The sequence below is a fragment of the Phalacrocorax aristotelis genome, chromosome 1, assembly GCF_949628215.1.
Source record: "Phalacrocorax aristotelis chromosome 1, bGulAri2.1, whole genome shotgun sequence".
NCBI classification, from domain to species: domain Eukaryota; kingdom Metazoa; phylum Chordata; class Aves; order Suliformes; family Phalacrocoracidae; genus Phalacrocorax; species Phalacrocorax aristotelis.
This window is the reverse complement of record NC_134276.1, coordinates 100,480,653-100,504,870: the sequence shown is the minus strand read 5'-3', so window position 1 is coordinate 100,504,870 and position 24,218 is coordinate 100,480,653. Positions and strand designations below refer to the sequence as shown.

Sequence of the window (24,218 nt, the reverse complement as noted above, 5' to 3'; positions counted from 1 at the left end):
GTACACGTGGACGCTGTGAGAATGGAATGCGGGTGTCTTTCCCTGCATCAACTTCACTGACTTTCATGACTGATTCCATCAGAAATAAAAAAGAAATAATCACATTGCCACATGACTTACTCAATTTTACCACTCTCCCACTTAAAATTTACAGCTTCTCTTATTCCAGATGCATTTATTCGCATGTGCAGACAAGCCCCAGACTGCGAGGAATGGCTCCAGTTTGCTCATGGAAGTGGTCCTTCCCAGGAATTCTTTCTGGGTGTTAATATCACTGAAATCCAGAGGCCAAATTCTTGGCTCCACGGTTCCCCTTTCTGCAGCAGCCTGGCGTTGCAAAACGGCCGTAAAGCTGATCCAAGAAGCCAGCTGAACCTTTTCTCTGGCGCAGAGAGAAACATCGTCAAGACCAGGCTATTTCCACTGGAAAAATGAGTCTCATTTTGTTCAAGAAATGAATGTGCTGTAATGAAATTTTACAACCCCCATAATAAGCCCATTATTGAGATTGTGTCAAAACATGAAAAAGCCTTAAACTTTCAGTAGTTTCATGCTAACCCAGAAGAATTGTAGCCAGCTCTGATTCTGTTTTGTGATGACCAGTTGGTGTCAGATACAGGTTTGTTTAAACATATTTTACAACCATAAATTTGGCTTTTTAACTGGAATTTGAACTTAGACTTCATTGCTAATCCATGGTCAGTGACTGAACTGGTATTTCACAAGATCGCCTGTGGACTTTCATAACCTGAAAGTGTCTATTTTAAACCTGCAATCTGGTATCACCATCCCATTACCAAGTATCCATCTCATACCTGAATACAGCTGCTAAATAATAATAATTCTGCCTATTTTCCTTTTGCTCCTCTTTAGAGCAGGAGGTTCTTTAGTGCTTTATTAAAGCAGTCAACATGATTTACTGTAATTCCTTTTCATAGCTGGGACGCTGTGGCACAGAATAGCAAAACAGCATGGGTAACCCAGCAGGTCAAAGCTGAAGACCTGAGTTTTAGTTCACTGAGGTTGCAATTAGGTCACATTAGGCATGTAAACATTTTTAGTACATTTGATGCTACCTGAGAAGTGGTATGTGTCAGGTTTTCTATCTCATCCTCCTATCATCCAGGAGATAGTTATTCACACTGATGTTTGTCCACTGAGATAAACACCACTGTTAGTGCCAAAATTTTTTTTTCTTCTCCTCAGTTCTCTTGGTCAGCCCATGCTCCTGTTCCTGCCTGTTAGGACAGCCTCTCTGGTTATTTTTGTGTATGTCTGCTCAGTCTCCCTCTCTCCTGGGCCTCTTTCTCTCACAAACATTTGTTGCACTGAGATGGCCAAGTGAAAATCCATTTACTCTCTCTGTCAATAGGAAAGGTGGACTGCCATTGCTGTGACCTTTGGCTTGATCTCCAGGCCCAAGACAGAGAGGACACAGGCCTGACTGAGAACCACCCAGGTGATGCATCCTGAACCTGTCCAGAGGTGCAATCTGAGGCGCTCCACCAAGTCATTGGGAAGACGAGCCTATGAATAGCTTCATCTTTAGTTGGACTTTCTCTGCATTTCTTTAGTTTTGTGATGACTGGAGTCACTGCATTGCTCACATGTACCTTCTCTACCCAGGTTGGACAGTATTTGACAAAAGCAAGCCCTGTAACTTAACGCTCCTAACTGGTGGTTAAAATGCGTGATCTTCCTCTCTGTCATCCGTCTCCTACCTAACTTCTGCCAGAGAGCTTTCTTGGGAAAATTGTGTTCACAGCTAGGTTTAGAGAAGAGACAGCTGGTGCAGGGCAAGAATATATTAGCTTATAACCACATCTTTTCCGATGAAGCTTCATCTAAAATAGCTTCAATTTTCAGGCAGTTACTGAGCGATTTGAGGGGGTGATGGAATAACATGCTAGAAGGAATTAAACTGCTAACACACTGAGGGGCTGGGCACTAAGTGGAAATATTCTAAATGTGAAGAGACAAGCTCCAAATGCAGGCTTAGGTTACAGAAATAGAGTGTTTGCTGCTAGGGATGCATTTTCAGTCCCAGTCCCTGGTCAATACGTGCCACTACACCGAATATGTATGTGAACTGCAGTATAACTAATTTAGTTGCTGGCAAAACACATGGTACACAAGACATGGTCCAAAGTCCCTTGAAGTCAAGGGTCCTTTCCATTGACTTCAAAGGACTCTGGATCCGTGCTGCAGGGATGGCGAGCCAAGCTCACCGCTGGAACAAATGATGACAACTCCTTGGAAGCCAATGTAACTCTGTTCGCTTGTGCCAATAGTGAATGTGGCCCATAAACTTGTTCTGCAGTGATCAGAGGCTGCATAATTCACTCGGTGGTTCAGAAGGTAATTAAATATTCATGGCCATTGCAATATCGGCCATGTTAGGTATCCAGCTACATTTTGACTCTATGAAATAGTTCTTTTCTGCAATAATTTATCTAAACGCTCCCTCTTTGTTGTAGTTGAAGCAGTCACGGTTTGCTCACTCTCCTTATCTAAAATGCTGCTTAATCTTTGAAGCCTTCATTTTCATACAGTGGCAATGTAATAAAATTGATTGTATGATTATGAGTCTGGTTTTCATTTACTAGAGTGTTGATAGAAGAGAAATGAAATCACATGGGTTGTAAAAGAGCAGAGCGGAAATAACTCTGGTCATTACTAGCTCTAGTAAATGTAGCAGTAATTCTGAGCTGGCTCAATACTGGTCATTTTCAGTTCAGGCGTTTGAATTCAGAGGAGACCTTCAAAGTGTTACATTTTGTCTTCTCTTTACTAGAAGGTCTCGGTGATAAATCCCTTGCTCAGTGATTCATTCAAGAAAGTCATGTAGACCGTAATAGCAACAGTTATGATCACAAGACCACACAGAAAAAATAATAACTTGGAGAGCATTATGGAGGAGGGCTGGGTATTTCTTCCCCTTTCAGTTGTTTTATTTAAGTCCATAGGCTGATTGCTTGTTTTATTGGATTTGTTCATATTAGTAACCTGACAAATGACCATCATCTGTGGATTGTGGCAAATGAAATGCTCCACAGATTTCCATCCCTTTTTGGCCAGCTGAATGAATAGCCTTAATCCAAAGAACAGTTGCCATAAGGGGTAGGGCTTTTTATGAACGCATAAAACATATATGACAAAAAATATACATTACATGTTGGCAAGGGGAGGGAGTGAATGTAATCAGGGCCCCAAGAGCACTTACAAGCCTTATGTTAATATCAGTCTAGCAGGAGGTATTTTGTGGTAGTGCAGAAAAATGGCACTTAGGGGGAAGCAAAGGAATATTGCACCATTTCATTCATGTTTGTTCACTTGTCCTGATAAGCACCACCAGTGACCAACAAGGAGGAAAAACCCTATTAAAAATGCTTATTGTACCTGCCTCCTTCTTCAGTTTGGACATTTCTTCCCTTCAGGGAGGCAGCAGCCCCATAAATAATTAATCTGGCATTTGGTACATCTGAGGGATCTGTGGTGGAGGAAGGAACAAGTTAGCGATGGGTGGAAATCTCTGGTAACACTAATAAAAGGGTAGTCCAATTACTTTTCGTAAGCATGATCATCAGTAAGCTGGTAACAATTTAACAGCTGTAAAAGGAATTATGCAAGAGTGATTAGGTTTAATTAATACAGGGTCGTTTATCAGAAAGAAATGATTCAGCCTGTCGATTTCTCATTCATGTCTTCATGAAGGGGAAGGTGCATGCTCCATTGTGGCTTTGCATCATTTCCTCTATTTTCCGTTGTTGGCGCAGGAGCCAGGCCTTGATTGTGTCCTGGGTATTGTACTGCCTGGAACCAAGCTTGCTGGAATGTCAGAGTGATAAACACTTTCAAAAATGAAAATGCTTTCAGGCTGTTAAGAGTCTTCACAATTGCATTTGCAGTAATATCAGTCTCTCCTGGAAAGGTTTTAGGTCTGGGAGGTTCATCATTCAGGATGAAGTCTATCTCACATTTCACCTATGTGGTGAACCATGCTGTCAACATTTCCAGTGTCACCCATGAGGTAGGCACCTACATGGACAACCTACTATGAGGTAGGTTTTGTGTGACAGTCACATCTTCGGGAGCACAAAGCACAGGAACAAATGGGTGGGGATGGTTCGGACATTGTACTGTCAAATGTATTTTAAAGCATGCTATTGAAGGTGGACGCTTAGTCTCCTTGAATAAAGGTTGGGATAGGAGTAGTGACATAATCCCGCCTGCAGTCTTCTGCTGGCTGACGTCACATGGGTGACATAAGCCCTACAAACACATTTTGGCCTGCGTGACCTGGTGGCTAGATGCATGTGTGGTTTCTTGCTACTGGTTCCTCCATTTCACGACCCAGTCATGGCATTAAACAGAGAGCTCGAGCTTTCACCTCTTCAACCACCATCAGTTCTCCACCTGTCTTATTGTTTTGCTCCAAGGGCAAGCATTACATCGCACTGGCTTCTACAACAGCAGTAATCAGTTTTTGGGCTGAATGCAGCTCTCACAAGCCTTTCTAACAGCAGTTTGATGAAGTCCCGTCTGCTCATCAGAGTGAAGTCCCATCTGCTTAAGAAAAGCGCCCCGAGCACACAGCGCCATTGGGAAATATTTTTCGTGCCTGTGACGAGTCGGTTGGAATGTCTAATCTGCAGCTTCCCCACAGCTGCAGGCACCCCTCCAAAATGGGTCTGTCTTGCGGTATTTATAACATGTCTGTCACCAGGGTAGCCAAGCACCACATGGAAACGCGGCACCCAGGTTTGCAGCTGATGCAGCTTGTCATCGTTTTGTCTCTCTCCCAGGTTCCCCACCCTGGCATACTTCCCACGGCGTTCACACCAGAAGAGCTTGTTACAAATGTTCGCTCCTCTGAAAGCTCCCTCATGGGAACAGTGGGCAAGCCTGGCACCTGCTGCCCTGCAGTGCAGCATCCCCTCTACAGAGAAAAGGCTTTTAGACAGAGCTTTAATTTTTCTTTTCAAGAGTTTGGGCTAACATGTAACAGATTTTGGCTACTACAGCAAACAGCCATGTTTAGCTGAATAGTATTTATTCTAAGTCTTCAGGCTCTTTCTGCATTAACTTTCTTCCAGTGTCTAAATCTACTGAGCTTGCTGGTTGAATACACTGCAAGGATCACAAGCCAATGCAGAGCATTGCACTGGGTCCTACAAAGCCATGAACTATTTTCCCCTCTAATCTCCTTTCTGACTGATTCTGAAGGTACTTCAACCTGAACTATCTGATAGCCTGACCAGCCATTTCCTTTTCATTTTGCCTGCAGTTTTCATCCCTTCCTTGTGTTCTGCCCAATATTTACTCCTAGGAGAGTAATCTTATCTAAAAGATAAAGTTTCTGCTCTTCAAAGTAAATATGCAGCTTGGACTGCTAGTCAATTATCTGTAAAGTAGCTGATAAAGGAAAATCACTCCCAAGCAGCTCTGGTCTGATCCAGATTCGAAGCCAAGGTAAAGACCTGAGACTCCAGAAAGCAGCCAAGGAATCTGAACATTTGTGTTGTCTAACCGGAATATATGTCTGAAATAGTTGTTAGGCAAACTCACCCAGTGCTTCCCAAGCCAACTCCATCACTGGGTTTCATACACACTTGCATATCTGCAGTTTTGCAAAACATGTTTGGGAAAAAACACTATAAGTGGCATTTAGGTTACAAACAGCTGAGAATTCATGGGGTAATAGGCATTCCTGGGTACTGAGGCAGGCCTGTGCCCACCAAACCAGTCACAGCCCATCTAGCAGGGCTCAAGAAGGGGCATTTCCTGAGCTTCAGTGGCTGGGTAAGCCTTTTGCGTAAGCCCTCTGAACAGGACAGAGTTTTTACCCACTTTGAATAGTTTGCTCCACTTTGGCAGATCTTCACAGGGCAAATTCTCCTACAGGCAGACAACCCAAAGGATGGGAATCTCAGACAGAAATTGCTTACACTCCTTCCTTTTTTCCTCCCTAAGGTTTCAAACCTGGAGAAAACAGGTCTGCAGTGGGCTAGTGGCAGCCCCCCTAGTGCTCACTGCTGGCTCTGCCTCTTGCACATTTGCTGAACCCTGTAGTTACAGAAGGTTACAGACACAGAGCCAGATTCTGCCATTGATTTCCCATGTTGTCCCTAGAGAGCAGCCTCACTGGGTTCCAAGGTATTACCCACAAAGCAAACAACTGCTTCCACTCCTCTGGCCTTCAATAGCCATGTTACGTGCTTGCTTTGCCCACACACTGCTCCACAGAGACTATCACAAACCATGGAAAATTCCAAAATTTGCCTTTGGAATTCCTGTGTGTTTTGAACAGGGGAAGGGGCTGGGGCTGCATCCAGATTAAGTTTAGATTTGGTTTGTGGCTCTAAGCTGACCCAGGACTAGAGTTCATATTCATAATTGAGGAGTGGAAAACTCATGGGTTCATCTGATGAGGATTCTTACCAAAACAGCTGCTTGGATTATCGTTGGATTTGGGGCACAAAAGAAGCAGAGCAGGAAACAGAGTACCCCTCAGCATCCACAGCTTTCCATGATATGACCAGAAGACTTTGCAGTCAAGACTTAAAACCAGAACCTTATGGTTTTCTAATTCTTATGCTGAACAGTATCCACTGAAGCAGGTTTGCTCACGGGTGTCAAAGCCCTGGATATTTAAAAGATATTGTACTTCTAGCCTCCATGTAATACGTAGACTGTGCCTAGGACTGGGCTTTGTACTAATCTAGCTTGGGGGGGAGCATGCTTGCTGCACTGGCCAGGAGATTGAGCTGAGGGACCTGTGCCAGCTGGCAGATTTGTACCGTAAATATGCATTGCTTCTTACCCTTTGAACTTGATTCTGCAGTAGCAGGGCTTAATACAGGATGCTTATCATCAGAGTTTTTTATTTGCTTCTGGGAGACCTCCTTCCCCAACATCTTACAACACCAGGTACAACAACACTCTCAAAAAGAAGATGGTGCCTTCAAAACTACTGAGAGTGGTATCTCTCTTAGGTTATAGAAGGAACAACACAACCTGTCCACAGACCAGCAGAGTCAGATGAAATATGAGTGAGTCACGTCCTCCTAGCTGATGTGCTCCAGCATCTCTAGAAATGAATCTGTTTGCTCTTTTATCAGTGCAGCACACAGCACCAGTTTTCCATTCATTCCATTGCTGATCCAAAAAGGAAAGAAGCCAAACCTTTCACTTTTCCACTGTTGTTAAAGCACAAGCATTTTATTTGGAGACTCTGAGAACATACTTGTTTAAAAACTTAAATGAGATTCCTGTGCTGCCAAAGATACCCATTCAGAAACCACGAATCAGGCCACTAGAGATCTTAAGACTGGCATAAACATCATGAGACCTTCCTTTCTTTCTTTCTTTCTTTCTTTCTTTCTTTCTTTCTTTCTTTCTTTCTTTCTTTCTTTCTTTCTTTCTTTCTTTCTTTCTTTCTTTCTTTCTTTCTTTCTTTCTTTCTTTCTTTCTTTCTTTCTTTCTTTCTTTCTTTCTTTCTTTCTTTCTTTCTTTCTTTCTTTCTTTCTTTCTTTCTTTCTTTCTTTCTTTCTTTCTTTCTTTCTTTCTTTCTTTCTTTCTTTCTTCTTTCTTTCTTTCTTTCTTTCTTTCTTTCTCTCTTTCTCTCTTTCTCTCTTTCTCTCTCTCTCTTTCTCTCTCTCTCTTTCTTTCTTTCTTTCTTTCTCTCTCTTTCTTTCTCTTTTTCTCTCTTTCTCTTTCTCTCTTTCTCTCTCTTTCTTTCTCTCTCTTTCTTTCTCTTTTTCTCTCTTTCTCTTTCTCTCTTTCTCTCTCTCTTTCTTTCTCTCTCTCTTTCTCTCTCTCTCTTTCTTTCTCTCTGTCTTTCTTTCTCTCTCTCTCTTTCTTTCTCTCTCTCTCCTTCTTTATCTCTCTCTTTCTTTCTCTCTTTCTTTATCTCTTTCCCCCTTTCTTTATCTCTTTCCCCCTTTCTTTCTCTCTTCCTCTTTTTCAGTCTCTCCTTCTCCTCCTGTCCTATTTCCCTCTTGCTCGCCACCTCTCCAGGATTAATATTTTAAAGCTTTTCTCTGGATCATTAGAAGTAGGGAAACTTGTTTTTCAGTGGAAGCTGGACTCAGCTGTAGCCACCTGACTCTAGGACATGAAGTTTTCAGAAAAACTCAAATATTGGGAGACTTCTAGTGCCATTACAAGAACCTGCCACATTGACCTGCCATAGGAGCACCACTTAACCAAGAGAGCTAGCAAAGTTTCCACTGGTATAGAAGCTCAGCTGCATACCATTTATTTGACTTCTTTTTGGTTTCTCTCTGGTGACAGGAATTTCACGGCTTCTTCTATTACTATTTGTTGTCTATGTTAAAGAAACTCCTACAGGCCCTGGCCAAACTCAGGACACTCATACATACTATGAGAAACAACCATCAACCTCAGAAGCTGCAGTCTTAAAGGACAAGATTAACAAAGGGAGGAAGAAATGAGAGATTATCTCTCCCTTCCCCCTCCGCAGACAGACACTGTGCAAGATGATGAGATGGAGTGGTTTTCCCACGCTATCTCAGGAAGTCCGTGGCAGAGCTCAAAACTGAACCCAGACACTGATTTCCAGACAAATGTTTTATTTGCCTTCCTTTCAACCAAAAGCCAAAGAAAAGAGCAGTAACACTTAGACAGCAACCTGAGGTGACCCACCACAAGATGAGCTGTCATCGGGCTCTGCTCTGCCTCACCCCAGACACTGCCTGTGCATGCAGGCAGCCGGCATGGTGGGGGTCCCTGCTGGGGCAAGAGGGAGTCCCTTGCTTGGGTGTCTCCTGGTGCTGAAGAGCATGTTTCTGCAGCACAGACCCTGGCAGGTGAGCTGTGACCTGAGGGTGACTTCAGGACTTGCCCTGACACACAGCTTTGGGAGGCACCACTGGGTGCCAATGCACAGTGTGAACTGCAGTGCTCGGTCACCCCCATCCTCCCAAGGGCTCCCTGCACTGTCCGAGGCGATGGCCAGCTGCTGGCTCTCAGACAGCTTGTTTTGGTCCAAGAAGAAAGAAAAACACAAACAGCCTCGCTTACCGTAGCATGACGGGAACAAAGGAACAAAGTACACTATTCTTGAAAGTCAACACATTACGGAGAAATATCTCAGAGCTGGCAGGAAAATTACTTTCATTAAAAAAAATTGGTTTGCTGGTAAATTTCCTGTATTTTAGGGAATCTCTCTGACCTTATCAGAACACAAGCTGTGGGTGCTGAATTACCTTCCACACACCTGGAAAACTATCTAACATAAACAAATTTTATGACTCCCAACTATATGGTTTTAGGTAATAAACTTAATGACTTTATGAAGGTTATTAAGAGAAACCGTATAAACTGTATCAGGGTCCAGAAATAGGTATTGTATGTTTTAATTTAAGAGAGTCTGTGGAAAACATAAACAGGAAAGTAACCTACCAGTTTTCTGGATAAAGTGTTATTAGGTTATACCAAAAGATAGGAAGCAGTGCTGTTGGGTTTAGAGGTCTTGTCTGCAGTGCACTGAAAATTATATATCGGTTGAGCTTGGGATCAAAATGAGATTACAGAACTAAAACCCCTTTCTGGTGGGAGGTAAGAGGATCGGTAAGCACAAGCAAGCAACAGGTTTGCTTTTACAAAGGAAGAGGATGGGATGGGTCTCTGCAGGAGCAGGGAAGGATCAAGCCTTAAGAAGGGGCTAGAATCAGGTTTTCTGTTTTTATCTTTTCTATGAAGTGGATTTGATTTAAGTAAAAGTCCTTAGCTCTGCAGATTGTACCTGCTATTGAAGAGTGCTGTCACTGCCCTGGTGGGACTGAAGTCAGAGCAGTTGACATAAACAAGTCCAGCTGGTTGGAGTGATGTGGGAAATGCAGAAAGTGCCTTGAACTGCAGCTGGCAGTGCCTGGGGAACTGGGGGACCTGGGGGATGCTTCCCCCAGCACAGGGAGGGCTGGGAGTCAGGGTGTGGGAGAGGAGTTCAGAGAGCATGTGGATCATTATGGGTCAGAGAGGTTGTTTATTTGCTAGGTCTGGCAGCGTTGGGGCTGTACTGAAAAATATTCCTCTTTCGGCTGCATCTCATGAGCCAAAGCATGCTCCCTGTTGTCCTGTGCCCCCAACATGGACCTGCCCCTGCCATGGCAGCTCCGGGGGCTGTGCTGCTCCTTGTCAACGCCGTGGCTATGACTGGGCCTCTGCAGCCACACAGCTTTGCCCACTTCCCCTCTCCTCACCACCACCTCAGGCACAAGCTGCTGCCATCACCACTCACACGGCTCTGTGTCTTGAAAGAAGAGAGGTTTGCTGTTTACTTTGGAAGGCCTTTATACCCTCTTTTGTTATTGCAGATCACATACAAAGGACAATCTTTGTCAGTTTTTCTCTGATCCCTACTCAGATATTTTTCCAATGCTGATACCAATCTTGCTGGCTGCAAATGTAGGTACCCTTTCCTTCCTGCTCTGCTCTCTCCTTTCCCATGGTTGCCCAAGTAAAACAGATTATTTACAGCAGGCTTTGTCTTTGCAGCATTGTTCAATTTAGTAAGAGGGCTCCTGTTTAAAAGCCAAATCAAGCTGCTCAATGGACATGCTTCCTGGACTTTGCTGGAGCTACAGTAATGTAATCTGGTTTTACTGTGTAAATGGGCAGATTCTTTAAAAGCTTATTTTGATTCTCCTAGAAAGTCTCTGTAGGGGTGGGCATAAGCCAGCTGATGGAGGGCAACTCATCTTGCATGCACACATGAAAAAAAGGTCTCTGATACAGGGCACCCTGAGCCTTGTCTGAAACGCACACAGCTCACGGGTAAGCTGCCCTCAGACTGTGCCCGTCAGTGGTTCAGCCCCATACAGGGGCGCTTTTGTGGCCTTTTTTATTTTTTTGTGCTGAAGGTAGCACGGCCCAGATGGGCAGGCCTGGCAAGAATTGCCTCAACGACCTGGTGCAGATCACACAGCATCCCAGGCTGAGCTCTGTGGGCAGCACTTCCATGCTGTTTCATGGGTTTCAAAGACTGGGATGGTGCAGGAAAAAAATGAAAAACAAATTAATCCCCAGCAATTTGATGATGTGTCCTAGACCTGCAGTATTACAGAAGCTTTGTCATTCCAGCTGCCGATTTAACAGGAGAGTAATTGCTCCCCATGCATGCACCCTTTACCTTTCTGTCCTCGCAGAGCACTGACATTTCCTAGGGGAGCATCAGGCCAACAAGAGATGCCAGATTGCTGTCTGTCTTCTCTTTAACATTTACATTTTATTTAACAGATCTCTGAGGTGTTCCAATTATGGATAAGCATTGTTGTTCTTCAGACCAGATGGGCAGGTATAACCAGGGAAAAACACAGTTTCTGACCCAATGCCAAAGTGGAAGGTGAAGGCGGTGCTCGTTGGCCAAGGGCAGCAGCTGAAAGAGTTTGCAGCTGTACTGCAGCTGCTTGGGGCTCATCTGCAGAACTGTAGTAGATTCATTTAGCCTGCAGCTCAGGTAGATCCCCAGTGCTCCATGTGTGTTAAGTAATGCATGATAGTACCAATAAACAACACTTCTGTTCAAGTCCCATTGTTTAGGAACTGTCTTTCTTTTCTGACATGGCCATTTGCACTCCCTTGGCTTCCTCACTTATGTAGACCATAGCAAAACCATAAAGACATCAGCCCATGGAAACACTAACTGCAAATGAAAGCTGTGGCAGCTCTGCTTTGCAATACCAGCTGCCACAGACATGCCACAAGCCTGAGCCCAGCATTTCTGAAAAACTGCCTCAAGTTTTGAGGTGAAGAATGACTTCACTGCTGCCAATAACTTCTCCCAATAAATTTAATATTCTTCTGTTCAGGAGAAAATGTTGCTCTGGAAGCTGGTCCTGGACCATGAAATCATCCGCCCACAGAAACTGTGGGCTATCTCAGCCCTTGTTACCCTCTAATACGCACACACAGAGGAATGAGGATATTAAAATAAAGTGCATCCTAAAAACCCTGAAAGCACTAAATCAAAACACAACATTGCACAAGTAATTTTTCCTCTGGGAAGGGAAAACCAAACCACATGCACCATATACTAATCATGTGATTTAATGTACTCCTGGAATCATATACAGCTCCTGGGAAGATAAAAGCAGAATAATTAAAAAAAAAAACAACCCCAAAACTATGGATAGTAGAACAGCCTGAATAGCATTGTTCACTGGATTCACAGAACCATTTCCATTAAGCTGAAGTACAGAATGGGTGAGATGCACAAGAGAGGCATTTCTGCTGTTTTAGTCTCCAGAGTGGAATCAAACCTTTGGTCAACAGGAAAAGCTAAATAAGAGGGACGCGGAGGGCATGGAAGAGAAGCAAGTCTCACACATACACACACACAAAACACACACGCATGCACACAGAAAAACACGTGGACTTTGAAGCAGAGGTTAGAATAAAAAAATCCCACAGGGCTTGTGACCCACCCCGAGGCTCACTGTAGCGTGGGCACCGGCAGGACAGAGGGCTCGGGGATGACAGCTTCCTGCTCCGCCAAGGCAACAGGATGAGAGTCCCAGCATGGCCCCGTGCATGCCCTGTGCTCAGATAATGTCACTGCTGCAGTTGCTGAGCCCTCCCATTTCCTTCGGCGAATAAACACCTCTGCTTCCTCTTGATTCTCCCAACAGATATTTGGCGACTGAGCTTCTCAATTTCCTCATGAGAGATGAAGAAAATCTAGGTTGTTCCCAGTTGCGCAAATGCCCCTGATTATAACCTTGGCATACATCGAGAAATTATTTCCTCTTTCATCAGCGAAACCTTTGCACAGGCCTCCCCTGACTCCTGAGCTGGCAAGAAAGACACTGTTGGATTTACCTTGGCTCAAAAGAAGGCACAGCATGCTACAGACCATTGCAGCCTCATCAGTGACCGAATGCAAGCAGCAGGAGGACATTTCTTGTTATTGACCATGAGTATTCTTGGTTCTTGGTCACATTCTTGATGGCTCAGTGGCTTTTCATTGTGGCCCACCTTAACTCACCTCTGCTACCTTCTCCAAAATGGGTGGACAGCAGAGACATTGCCAAGGCCTTTGCTATACCAAACCTAGAGCACTATGCCAGTAAAGCTGCTTGCACCATGAAGGACAAGTGTGATAATTTCTTTCCCCAAAGTTAGACAATGTGTTGGTGGCAATATGTTAGCAGAAATCACTATAACTCAGCAGCATCTCTCTTCCTTTCTGCTTAGGAGATCTTGCGGTCCTCGCTGCAAGGAAATAGGTCAGCACCTCATTTCCCTCTCTTTCCGGGCAGTGACGAGCATGTCAGCTCTCTAGCCATTGCTCTGTTTTCAGCGTGCTTACCTTTGGTATAGGATTCAGCCTTCAGGGATGTGACCCTATTATGACAACAGCATTACTGGGCTAGGTACCTGCAGTTTTCTTTTTGGCCCCTCACCATGTCACAGAGTGAGAGAAGGACTCCGCTTTATGAATAGCAAGGACAGGATGCTGTGGAGTTTTTAGCCTTTTGTGTACTGAATCCATGTTCTGTACAATGGCATGTTTCAGAGTTAACAGTCCCTCAGGAGGAAAACACACCAGAGGAAGCATTTCCTGCTGTGGACAGTTGACAGCTGGTGTTGAAAAAGGGCCTCTCAACTGATGGAGAGTAGGCTATTTTGGGGAGGTTTTGGTAACATTATTTTATTCTTCTTGTCAACAGCATCGATGGTTACCATAACACAAGCACAGAGACAGATCAAAGGGAGAAGATGATGGTAGTTAAGGGCCACAGGTCAATATGTGCATCCCACCATTCAAACACAGGTATCTCTATTCAACTCTTTTCATCCTCAGAGAGGGTCAGCTGTCCCTCACCTGACAATAATGTTTTCTGAACAAGGATGGAGATGATGTGCACAGAGATGCCACAAATCCTCATGTACATAATACAATGCATACACTGTGTCCCTGGAGAGCTGTGATAGCAGGATGCAGTGACAGTGCAGAAGAAAGAGTACAGGGTGAAGTCAAGCTATTTCAGTGGTTCAGTGAGGTCTTAACAGAGCAGGGATTTCACGTGCCATATTTTATGCAATGAGACAAGGACAAGTGGAATATAAGGGTCAAGATTAGCTTGATTCTTGTGAAGTTCTGAAAAAACAGGACCATTTCAGCAGGTAGTGGGGTCTGAGAGGAAGAAACAAAGTAGGGGAGTCAAAGAAACTCATCTGCTGAGCTCTGAGGCCAGCAGAATTACAGCAGCCAGGGGTGTAGTAGCCAGTCAGCTGGGAAATCTGAGAGATGTAAAAAGAAATATTAATTTCTGCTAACTGGCAGAAAAATGTTTTATTGCACTGAGCAAACCAAAAGGGACTACATCTAGTGCAACTACATATTTATAGCCAGTCACTACCTCCACAAAACCCATGGCACAGCTTTGCCTGGCAGCAACATCACCTGTTTCTGGGAGAAGAAATTTGAAATAAAACAAAGGTGATATGAAAAAAAAAAATCAGTTTGGACAATCATACAGTTTTCATGAATGGAACTGGATGAAACAATTTTTTACCAAAGGTTTTAAATCAGAAAAATATCTATTTTAATTGACCAAATATTTTGGTGAATTCCCATCAAATTCATTGAACTACTTAAACCAGAAGGGCTGAGAAGACAACAGTTAATCATCAAAATATTTAACTTCAAGATTCTCAAACAGAAATATTTGGTTTTCTACTTTGAAACTGAGTGTAGCTTCCCAAAATACATTTCTGTATAAATATATCTTTAAGATTAAGGTGAGTGGGCAAGTATTTATCTCTGAAGTCATTTATTTGCATTTTGGGGCAGCTTTACTGGACATGCAAAAGGAAGTTGCAGAGCTCCTGCTCAAACTGCCTGGCATGTCACGCACCACATATTACAGGACAGCTGCACAGTCTTCTTTTGTCTGTCCACCCCCTGGCATCGTGACTGTCATCACTTCTCATAGCTTCAGCTGAGACAATGAACTTGACAACACAGATGAGCTTGTCCTTTGTATTGCTGTTTGGTCCATGACTACTCCAGCATGTTAGACTGCCGTTGCCCACATATATCATCTCCCTGTAGCGCTATTGCTGAGGCAAGGCTGGTTGCCTTTTCTCCTTTTCTTTGTAACACTTCCTTTACTATAAGAGCTATGCAGCCTTGGGGGAAAAAAAATCAGCAAGCTGAATGTTTACTTAATTGATGGTCAAGAGTTGGCTCCCGTGGAAATGCTGGCTGAAGGCAATGCTGTAAAGCATAGTCCCTTCTATGAGAGTGCCAGAAAACCAAGGGGCAGGTGGCAGTTCTTGAACAATAGTCAATTACACTTTTTAGGAAAATATTTGCTCATGTGTCCAGACAATAATGTCTTGTGGAAATGTGTTTGCACAATGTCCTTGACAAAGGCTCATCTATTAACCTGGACACAATCGGGTACAGGTCTGGGACAGTGTTTAACGCATGAGCTTCTCTGTTTGAGCAACAACAAAACATCATGCATCCAACTCTGAACAAAACAATCCCTCCAAATTACCTTCATATGGGAAAAAAAAAGGCCTCTTGAAGACGATTTACTTTTAACCTGTAAAAGCATCACCATGAACTTGTGTGCTTGGATCTGTGACTCAGTTACTACAATTTCAGTGTGCTTCTGGTATAGTCTTGGCCATATCACTCAAGAATGGAGTTCCAAAAGCCCCTGCAGAGTGCCTACCTTGTGCTGTGCCATGCTGCTACAGGCAAGCTTTGTCTGTGTTCAGTGCTGCTGGGGGCCCAGTTGTCTCAACACAACGCTCCTTCCAAGCTCACGTGCTGAGACCCTGGTGAGTAGCTGGCTTTTCTTGGCACCATGCTGATCATGCCCACACGGCTTCCCGCTGCCCATGCCTGGGCAGGGGACGAGTCTGCCTGAGAGCTACTGAGGATTATCTTTGACGATCATCTTTGACCTGGACATGGGTGGAAACTCTGAAGCAGGATTCCCCATCACAGCTCAGCAGCATTTTCCCATGGGGAGCCAGTGCCATTGATGTCAGCCCTCTCCTGGGGACAGTGGGGAGAGCAGAGCCTCATTTTCAGGGCACAAAGGGAGCTTTGTATGGTGTATGATAGTGTACTGCTGTATTGCTAGCACTCATAGTACTAAGCAAATAATAGTTTACCCCAATAGTGCCAAAATTGGAGTGGAGCCTGCTGAGGAGGTGTTGTGGACTGGAGTTAGACAAAGCTCAGCTTAATTATCTATACTTCTCTCTGGTTTTGGGGTCACACAAAATGAATGGTCTGTAATGGGAGTTCCAGCCAGAAGCACTTGGGAATGGTTAGTTTAGTCCTTTGGGCTGTAAATAATAATTCACAAGCTGCTCCTCTTCCCTCCCATGAAGTCCTTAATGTGTACCAGTATTTTCTGAATGTTTTGGCTGAAAACATTCCAGCCTCCGCTTTGCACACCACATGTTCACCTCATCTTAATGGTGATTCAGTATCCACGAGGTGTGTGAGTCACCTCAGGGATGTGGTATTGTTTCTGGTTCCCTAACTGATGGGTGGACAGTTATACAGGGGAGAACATAATATTTGCTATAGACCATAAAGAAATAAAGGAACCAAAGAGCAACAAATACAGTAGCAGTTGAAAGTTTGGCAGAAATACCCATTTGTGCTGAAACTGATGAAAGTGACAGAATTCTTGTAGTTCTGCCTGAATATTAATGAAAAATTAAGAACCTGTTCCCCTGGTGTCATGTTCATTACAGGAGTAGTTGGATGCATATGGCTTCTGCTAATGAAGGAGGTCAGGCAAGATAAGCAACTGGTCCCTGCTGACCTCAAAACTGAATCTAGGAGTCACAGCAAACTAACCTTGCCTTGTTTGTTCATAAAAAATATTCCAGAGCCAATTGTTTATGTTTTGTCCCTCTTGATGAAAGATTAAAAAAAAAATAAGTCTAAAATTCCTGCTGCAGCATTCCTTACAGTGAAATCATGCTCGTAACAATTTTATTGTGATCATTATCTTACACCTCTTCCCCTCCCCGAGCTTATTTTTTTCCTGCATCATTTCAATGCCTATTTTTCTATAGGTTTTAAAAGCTCAAGCTTTTAGAACATCTTTTGCATGCTAGAAGAAGATTTACTCTTCCAGGAAGTTAAGCTCAGGTTTACATCGTGGGGACCACAGAAAGAGACATTTGAGGAGCAGCAGTTATGATGGATTGTGCCAAAAGCCTTACTCAGTTATTACAATGCTTCCTATTTCCTTTCTTTTCAGTTCTTAATGAGCTGTAAAGCAATGCCTCAACTGGAGGCACCTTTTGCTCTCTCGCGATGTCCTAGTTTTGACCACTAATGCATATAACTGAAGAAGGATCTAATAAGTAGGCAAGTATCAAACACCACAAGAGGTTAAAATTGCACTTAGAGTATTTCTTGGGATAGTGGGAGAGTGATCAAAACTGCTGAAGTTTCTCAAGACAGTTCAGCACAGGTCAATAGGATTTCATGTGCCTAATCCATGGCATCACAAAGGAAATCCTCCCAGAAGTCATTGTTCCGACCCCCAGTATGCTGCTGGCATGTGCCTTGATGAGAAAAAAATCATCTGTTCAGAAAAGGAAAAAATCATGCCTTGAACAGCCATACTCAATGGCTTCTGAAGGAGTAACTAAAATATATGCTCTCTTAATTACCACTCTCCAGAAGACATATTTAAGAGCATGATTACAGAAATATGGGCATACACAAAGGCAAAAAATATTCATTCCCCTGGGCCAAAAGCTACTTTCAGTTACACCCAAGAAACCACATTAAAGCCTCCCATCTGCGAGGTGCCAAGCCATCCTCAAAGCACCAAATCCCATTCGCTGCCGTTGACATCAGCGAGCGCAGCAGGCACCCATGGCTCCCTGTGGCAGCTCAGCGCTTGCCAGATGAAGCGCTGATGCCCTGGTACGGCAATGCACATGCACATGTGCTGACTTCTGCACTCACAGCTGGCTCCGCCAGTGTCAGCGAGAGCTGGACTCATGCTTCTGGGCTGCGGGGAAACAGTGCTTGCAGCAGAGCTAGACTCAATCCAGTGCCTATTTTGGCACTAGAGGCTAGCTTCTGTCCTCTTCGGGATGATTAATTTTGGTAATTAGCTTTACTTTTTCTGTAATTTCTGGGCAATGATGCTGTTAATGAATGCAAGCAAAGGAGAAGCAGGGCTAGAGTAAGAGCAGGCTGGCACAGTTGCAAACAGCTGAGTATCTCTGTGTGTCCTGACCCAAAACCACACGGCTGCTTCAGACCCTGGCGCCTCTTGAGCAGAGGCTGACAAACATGCACGGTTCTGCCAAACCCCAGGATGGGCCTGAAATGTGCTCCCAGCAGGGTCTCCGGCAAAGAGAGGATTGCTCTAACCCACCGCTCCATCTAGTGTCAGGACATTTTAAAACACTCAGTTCCCCCACGCCCGTGTGTGTTGTCCCAAGGCATCCTAAAGACATACTCTTCACACAGTGCATTTCTAAAACCAGGGTCTGCTTTGTAAAGTCTTTTTTGTTGTTGCTGTTTGTTGTGGTTTTTTTTTTTTTTTTTTTGTCCCAGGGTCTCCTGAGTTTACAAAAGGCAGCAAACTGAAGCCCTCCAAAAGGGCTATGGGTGAACCCAGCCCAGAGCAGTCCTCTCCTCTGAGACCGCGTTGCCATTTTACTGTTGCATTAGCGGTGGTGCCGTAATGGTACATGGCAGTTTGTAGACTACCGAGCAGACCCGCTTCCTACCCAAAGACATGAGTAGCAAAAGCGCATTGCTAAGCACAAAAAAAACGGAGTGGGCAATGAAATAAGTGGGACATACAGATCATACTTCACACTGTTAAAACAGGGTAATGCTCAGGGACAGTAACGTGCTCAACAGATGCCTCCAAGCTTACATACTCAGAAGAACATCTGCATTGCAGGGACCTCACCTTCTCCAGGTCTATCATGTGGGAAGTACTTGGGTAAGTTCAGTGGTAAGTACAGTCTTCAGACTGCCTTTCAGCCTTGTGTTTTCAATCATGCTTTAGTGGCAGTAATACGCAGAGGGCAAAAGCATCTTTCTGGCTGCTAGCAGTAGGAATGACTGCATACTAACCTCTGGCCCAAAAAATTGGAAGCACACGTGAATAAAATTACTATCTTTCAGGACGCACCAGCATTTGCAGAATAAAAGATCTTAGTGCAAGAAGTGTCGCTGATGAACTTGCTAATGAACAATATTTGCTTGGGCAGTTGTGGGGCTCAGTAGTCCTTGAAGGCTGCTGAGCTGCCCTGGAAGGTGAGCCACTTTGACAAGACGCTGCCTTCATTTTTACGTGTACTGAGACAGCACTTTCAGCCTTCAAATTCTGCTGTCTTTAGAAACCCTTCACCTGCACACTCGAAATTCATTTCATTTATAGAGCTATGATCCTATCATTTTCTTTAATGAAAAGAAAAATCCAAGCTATTCAGGTGATAGCTCTATTAGAGACATTAATGAATACAAAAAGTCCATTATTGGGGAATGGAGATTGTTTTTCAGGCTAAAAACTATTGCTTCGCTGACAGTAAAAAGCTTTGTACAATATGTCATAAGAAGTGCAAACAAAAATAATCTCACCAAAAGTTATTTTCATTAGTTTTATTCTTTTAATCATGAAAATATTTAGATAATTATCATTATGTAGAAACATCTGCATTCAAATAAAAAACTTAAAATGTGGCCTCAATTACCAGACAGACTCTATTCATAGGTTTATGGGCTGTGTTGCTCAAATGAAAAGATAATTACCTTCTCAGTAAAAATCCTGATGATATCAATTTCACTACAGCAGATAATGTCAGCATACGAGAAGATGAATTCTAATATTGTATGTTTGTTTTTCTCATTGCCTTAGAAATAAACAACAAGATGTATGTGAGGGGGTACTTTCATCCTACCAAAAGACATCCCTTCCTGCTATGTACTCTCAGCAGGTGGCAAATTGTTTTCACTCTGTTTTTGTTGCCTATAACCTAGGGGCCCAATAGGGTCTGCCCTGGGGAGGCGGTGGCTGCAAGTTCCAGAGAAGCCATCCCTCCATTATGGGGGGCGAGATGTGGGGAACACAGTAGAGGGCCCTGGGGTAAAAACATTTTCACAGATGTAAAAACATTCAGGGTGCCGAGTGGATCACTTTTGGTGAATCCTAGTGCCATCTTTTGGGAGAAATGGGAATATGCCTTGACCGGCGAATATGTCCTAACATGTTTAATGAGAACAGCTCCAGTTATTCTGCTGCCAGCCCCTGGCTCCCAGAGAAGCTGGACATCACTGGGACTGATGTGTGTGCCGGGCAGGGCTGGAGGTGCAGGGTCTCCTGGGTCCTTTGGTATTAGAGCAGCTTGAGGGGGACAAACCAGGGCTGAATTTCATGAGCAGGACCACATCCCAGGCCAAATACGACAGTGTGGCATTCAATAATAGCTTCTGGGACTCCAGCCAGCACTGCAGCAGGGAGCACTGGTCTGGGGTCACTTGTCCCTGGGGTGAGTGCACTGTCACCCACACCACAGGGACCTGCTGAGGTGATACGTTACCTTCCTAGCCCACGCTGCCTTCATCTCTCCCTCTCACACCTCCATCGCTCTTTCAGCTGCCCTGGGGGGAACAGGTTCAACACTGCAGCCTACTCTATGCTGGGGTGAGGGGCATAGCCCAGACCTTCAAACAGAAACTTCAGGGAACATCTGAAATACAGAGGGCATCCAGAAATGTCCTGTGCCTTCATCTCTCCCCAGCCACCCAGCTGTAGCCCAGGAGGAAAGGGATGAGGGGAGAGGGTGAAGCAACTGAATATGACATGTGACACAAAACATCCCCCTCAAAAAGCCAGTTATAAACTACTTGGTGAAACCCTGAAGATCACTCTATGCTACAGATCACTGGTGTGGAAATGACGAGATCATGTGGAGGCTTTACCAGGGAGCATTAGGACTACGGAAACTACACACGTGTGTGCACATGCACACATGCACGCTTTTGCTGGCACCTGAGGGAAGCCCTGACCCTTCCATGGGTGCAGGAAGAGGGGGGACAGGGGCAGGTGGGGGGCACACAGAGCTGCTCAGCAGATCACTGTCTGCAAAAGCCCCAGCTCCACAGGTTCATGCCCCAAGATGAGCCCCACCACAGGAGGAGCGCAGTGGCCATGCAGGATGAGAAAGCAGGAATTTTTAGCTTGTTGTCCTTCTGCCCCAGCACCCCTTGTCATAGGTTATGCTGGCAGCCTACAAAGTCTTTGTCCACAGCCCAGAGATGCTGAGGACCGGGGCTGTCAGCATGGCTGCGGCCGTGGGTTTGGTCCCAGCCTGGCAGCCTGCCTTGTCCACTGCTCTGCAGGGGCACAATCAGAGGAGCTCTGCCTCAGTGGTCCACCCTGGGCACACTGCTGCCAGTAATATGTGGGTTTCAAATTCACTTAGCAGTTCCTGTATTTTTAAAAACATATTTTGTGTTTTTCTTGCTGGAGAGAAAAATGCCCGGTGCCTTGCACACCCACAGCTCTGTGAGCAACTTTGCCTGCAAGGACTGATCAGTCGGGGGGTCCAGCTGCCACTGGACCCATGGTTTCTGATCTCAGAGCCTGAGCTAAGTGACAGGAGGAGTTGCAGGAGCTGACTCAGTTACTGTGTAACATGAGGGAGGGTCAGAGTGGAGTCATGAAGTACTTGCAGGCTAAGCCCAGCATGCACTCCTATACTTACTTCAACAGTCAAGCAAACTGTACCACTCATAGGAAATGTTCAGGTCACCTCTTGCTGTAGGAAGTGCAGGGGACTAAGCCTGAGAGTCTCCAAGAAGCCTAATTATAAGGCTAATTGCATAAACCATGCAAGACCCAACAGGTGTATGGGATCACTGCTCCTTCCCTGGAGGCCTGTCAATTCTCCATATGGTTCACTGTGAACCACAACCCTGCCCAGATCTCTTGGAGGTCAGGCAATGCCACAAGCACCCAGACCTTCCTTAGTGTCTCCTATTACATTATTGTTCAGAAAACTCATTAGCACCTTCACAGGCTGTGAGAGTGCTTCCCCCTACAGATGCTTGGTAGCCTTGAAATAGGTGACTTCCCAGACACTTAGAATCATAAAATCATAGAAAGTCCTGAGTTGGAAGGGACCCACAAGGATCATCAAGTCCAGCTCCTGTCCCTGCACAGGACAACCCCAAATTTACACCATATCTCTGAGGGCGTTGACCAAGTGCTTCTTGGATATCACTGGACTTGGCACCATGGCTACCTCCCTGGGGAGCCTGTTCCAGTGCTCCACCACCCTCTGGGGGAAGAACCTTTTCCTAATACCCAACCTAAACCTCCCCTGGCACATCTCCCTGCCATTCACTTGGGTCCTGTCACTGGTCTCCAGAGAGAAGAGATCAGCACCTGCCCCTCTTCCTCCCCTTGTGAGGAAGCTGTAGACCGTAATGAGGTCTCCCCTCAGTCTCCTCTTCTCTAGGCTGAACAAACCAAGTGACTTTAGCTGCTCCTTGTATGGCTGGCTGCTACTACCCTGAAGGTCATAAGAGGCCCCAGCAGCCCTACAGAACGGGTTAGAAAACGGATGGGCATTTTTTTGTTGAGGTCCAAGAGCGGTCAGACCTGTATCTGTGTGGGAGTGCTTGCTTGGGGCAAGAAGGTCTCATTTGCACATCAACATGCAGGTGTCAGACCAAGACTGTAGAGTTCATAGCTGAGGGTATTCAAACAGAATCCCAAATCTACATTGTTGTCCGGCTCTTCTTCTTTTCGGAACCATCCCAAGACCCGTCATGGGGACATAAAGCTATCAATCACAGTTTTGAAAAGTGCTTTGGTGAACTATTTTTTTTAACAGTATGGTAGCATTTTACCCTCTGATGGTTGCCTTTGCTGGAGGATGGGTCACCCCAGCTTCAAGTGCACTCAGCTTCAAGTCCTTTTGAATGAATGTGACTTTGTTAAACGACAAAGCACCAGGGAAGGATTTCTGGAATGTCTGAGGGATTGAGGGACATAAATTCCATCACAAGCCCATCAGATTTGAGAGCCTAAGCTAGTTTGGGTCTTTTGGAAACCTTATAGTCAGTCAACTAACTACATTTTGCCAGGTATTCTGCTCTACCTCTTCCATTTTCTTTAGTTTTACATTGTTTTGTGCCAAAACTGAAGAAAAAAAGGGCGTGTTAGACCCCAGTGACTCTCTATAGTGTAATTATAATTACAGTAAAGCCCACCAGACATTTTTGAGAAATAGATGACTGAGTCACAAACCAAATGTCTCAGCTTTTAGCCAAAGTAGGGGAATGAAAATGCAACAGTAACTAGAGCACCTACCTTATCTCAGCTCAAGAGGTATTCCAGTTTGTAGGGGAATAGACAGGGATCGGCGACCGGAAGATCATGGGATGTGACGGAAAGATAGACTCCTCCCCATAGGAGTGGCAGGAACAGGAAGCTCAAGAGCTATATAAGCGTGTGATGCAGCTAAATAAACGGACATTTTGTATCCATCATATTGATGTCTGTGCATCACTGTCCCCAGGGTGGGTAGAGCCCTGTGTCCCGGAGATATGCGGCCCAAGATAAGTTCTCCCATAGAAGCGTACAGCAACACCAGTTGTTACAGTGGAACGTCAAAAATGTTAAAGTAGTGACTGATTTCCCACCTCTTAGACTGCTATGCTAAAACCTTCCACTGTGATCTGCATCGAGTAGGAAACGGAGAGCATATTGGATTTGGCACATAGTGGGAGACACTAACTGTATCCATGAAACTCTACTGTTTTTTGGTATGCAATTAAAATAACAAGAGTGAGCAAAGCCGCTTAGAGAGTGCTAAGCCAGCATTTTATACAGCTTATGACAAAACAACAGAGATGTATTGTCTGATGCTTTTATACAGTCTGGAATGATTTATTATATACTATACATTTATCATTGCAATATATTTAATTGTTGAGGTAAGTGGTTAAAGAAATGACAAATGCTGGTTAGCTCATTTTGCATAACACTCATCAGTGACTGGAACTGGATATTACATTCCCAGTGCAGATTACCAGCATTGGCAAGGCTATTTTACAGCTGTTCAGTGTGCAGTCTATGTTGTAATGAAGTCGTGACATGAAATGTTTGTGGAAATTATAATGAAATGTTAGCTGAAAATATACTAAAGTGTTAAGTGTAGAA

At 44.5% G+C, this 24,218-nt stretch overlaps 1 long non-coding RNA gene across 1 annotated transcript; it reads right to left on the bottom strand.

Moving 5' to 3' along the window:
- Positions 1-212: 212 nt before the first annotated feature.
- LOC142052136 (uncharacterized) lies at positions 213-23,502 on the bottom strand. The gene is made up of 3 exons (XR_012658734.1): positions 23,367-23,502; positions 3,400-3,490; positions 213-382 (listed from the first exon to the last, which is right to left on the bottom strand). It is a non-coding gene; the product is annotated as an uncharacterized LOC142052136 (long non-coding RNA).
- Between the last annotated feature and the right edge of the window lie 716 nt (positions 23,503-24,218).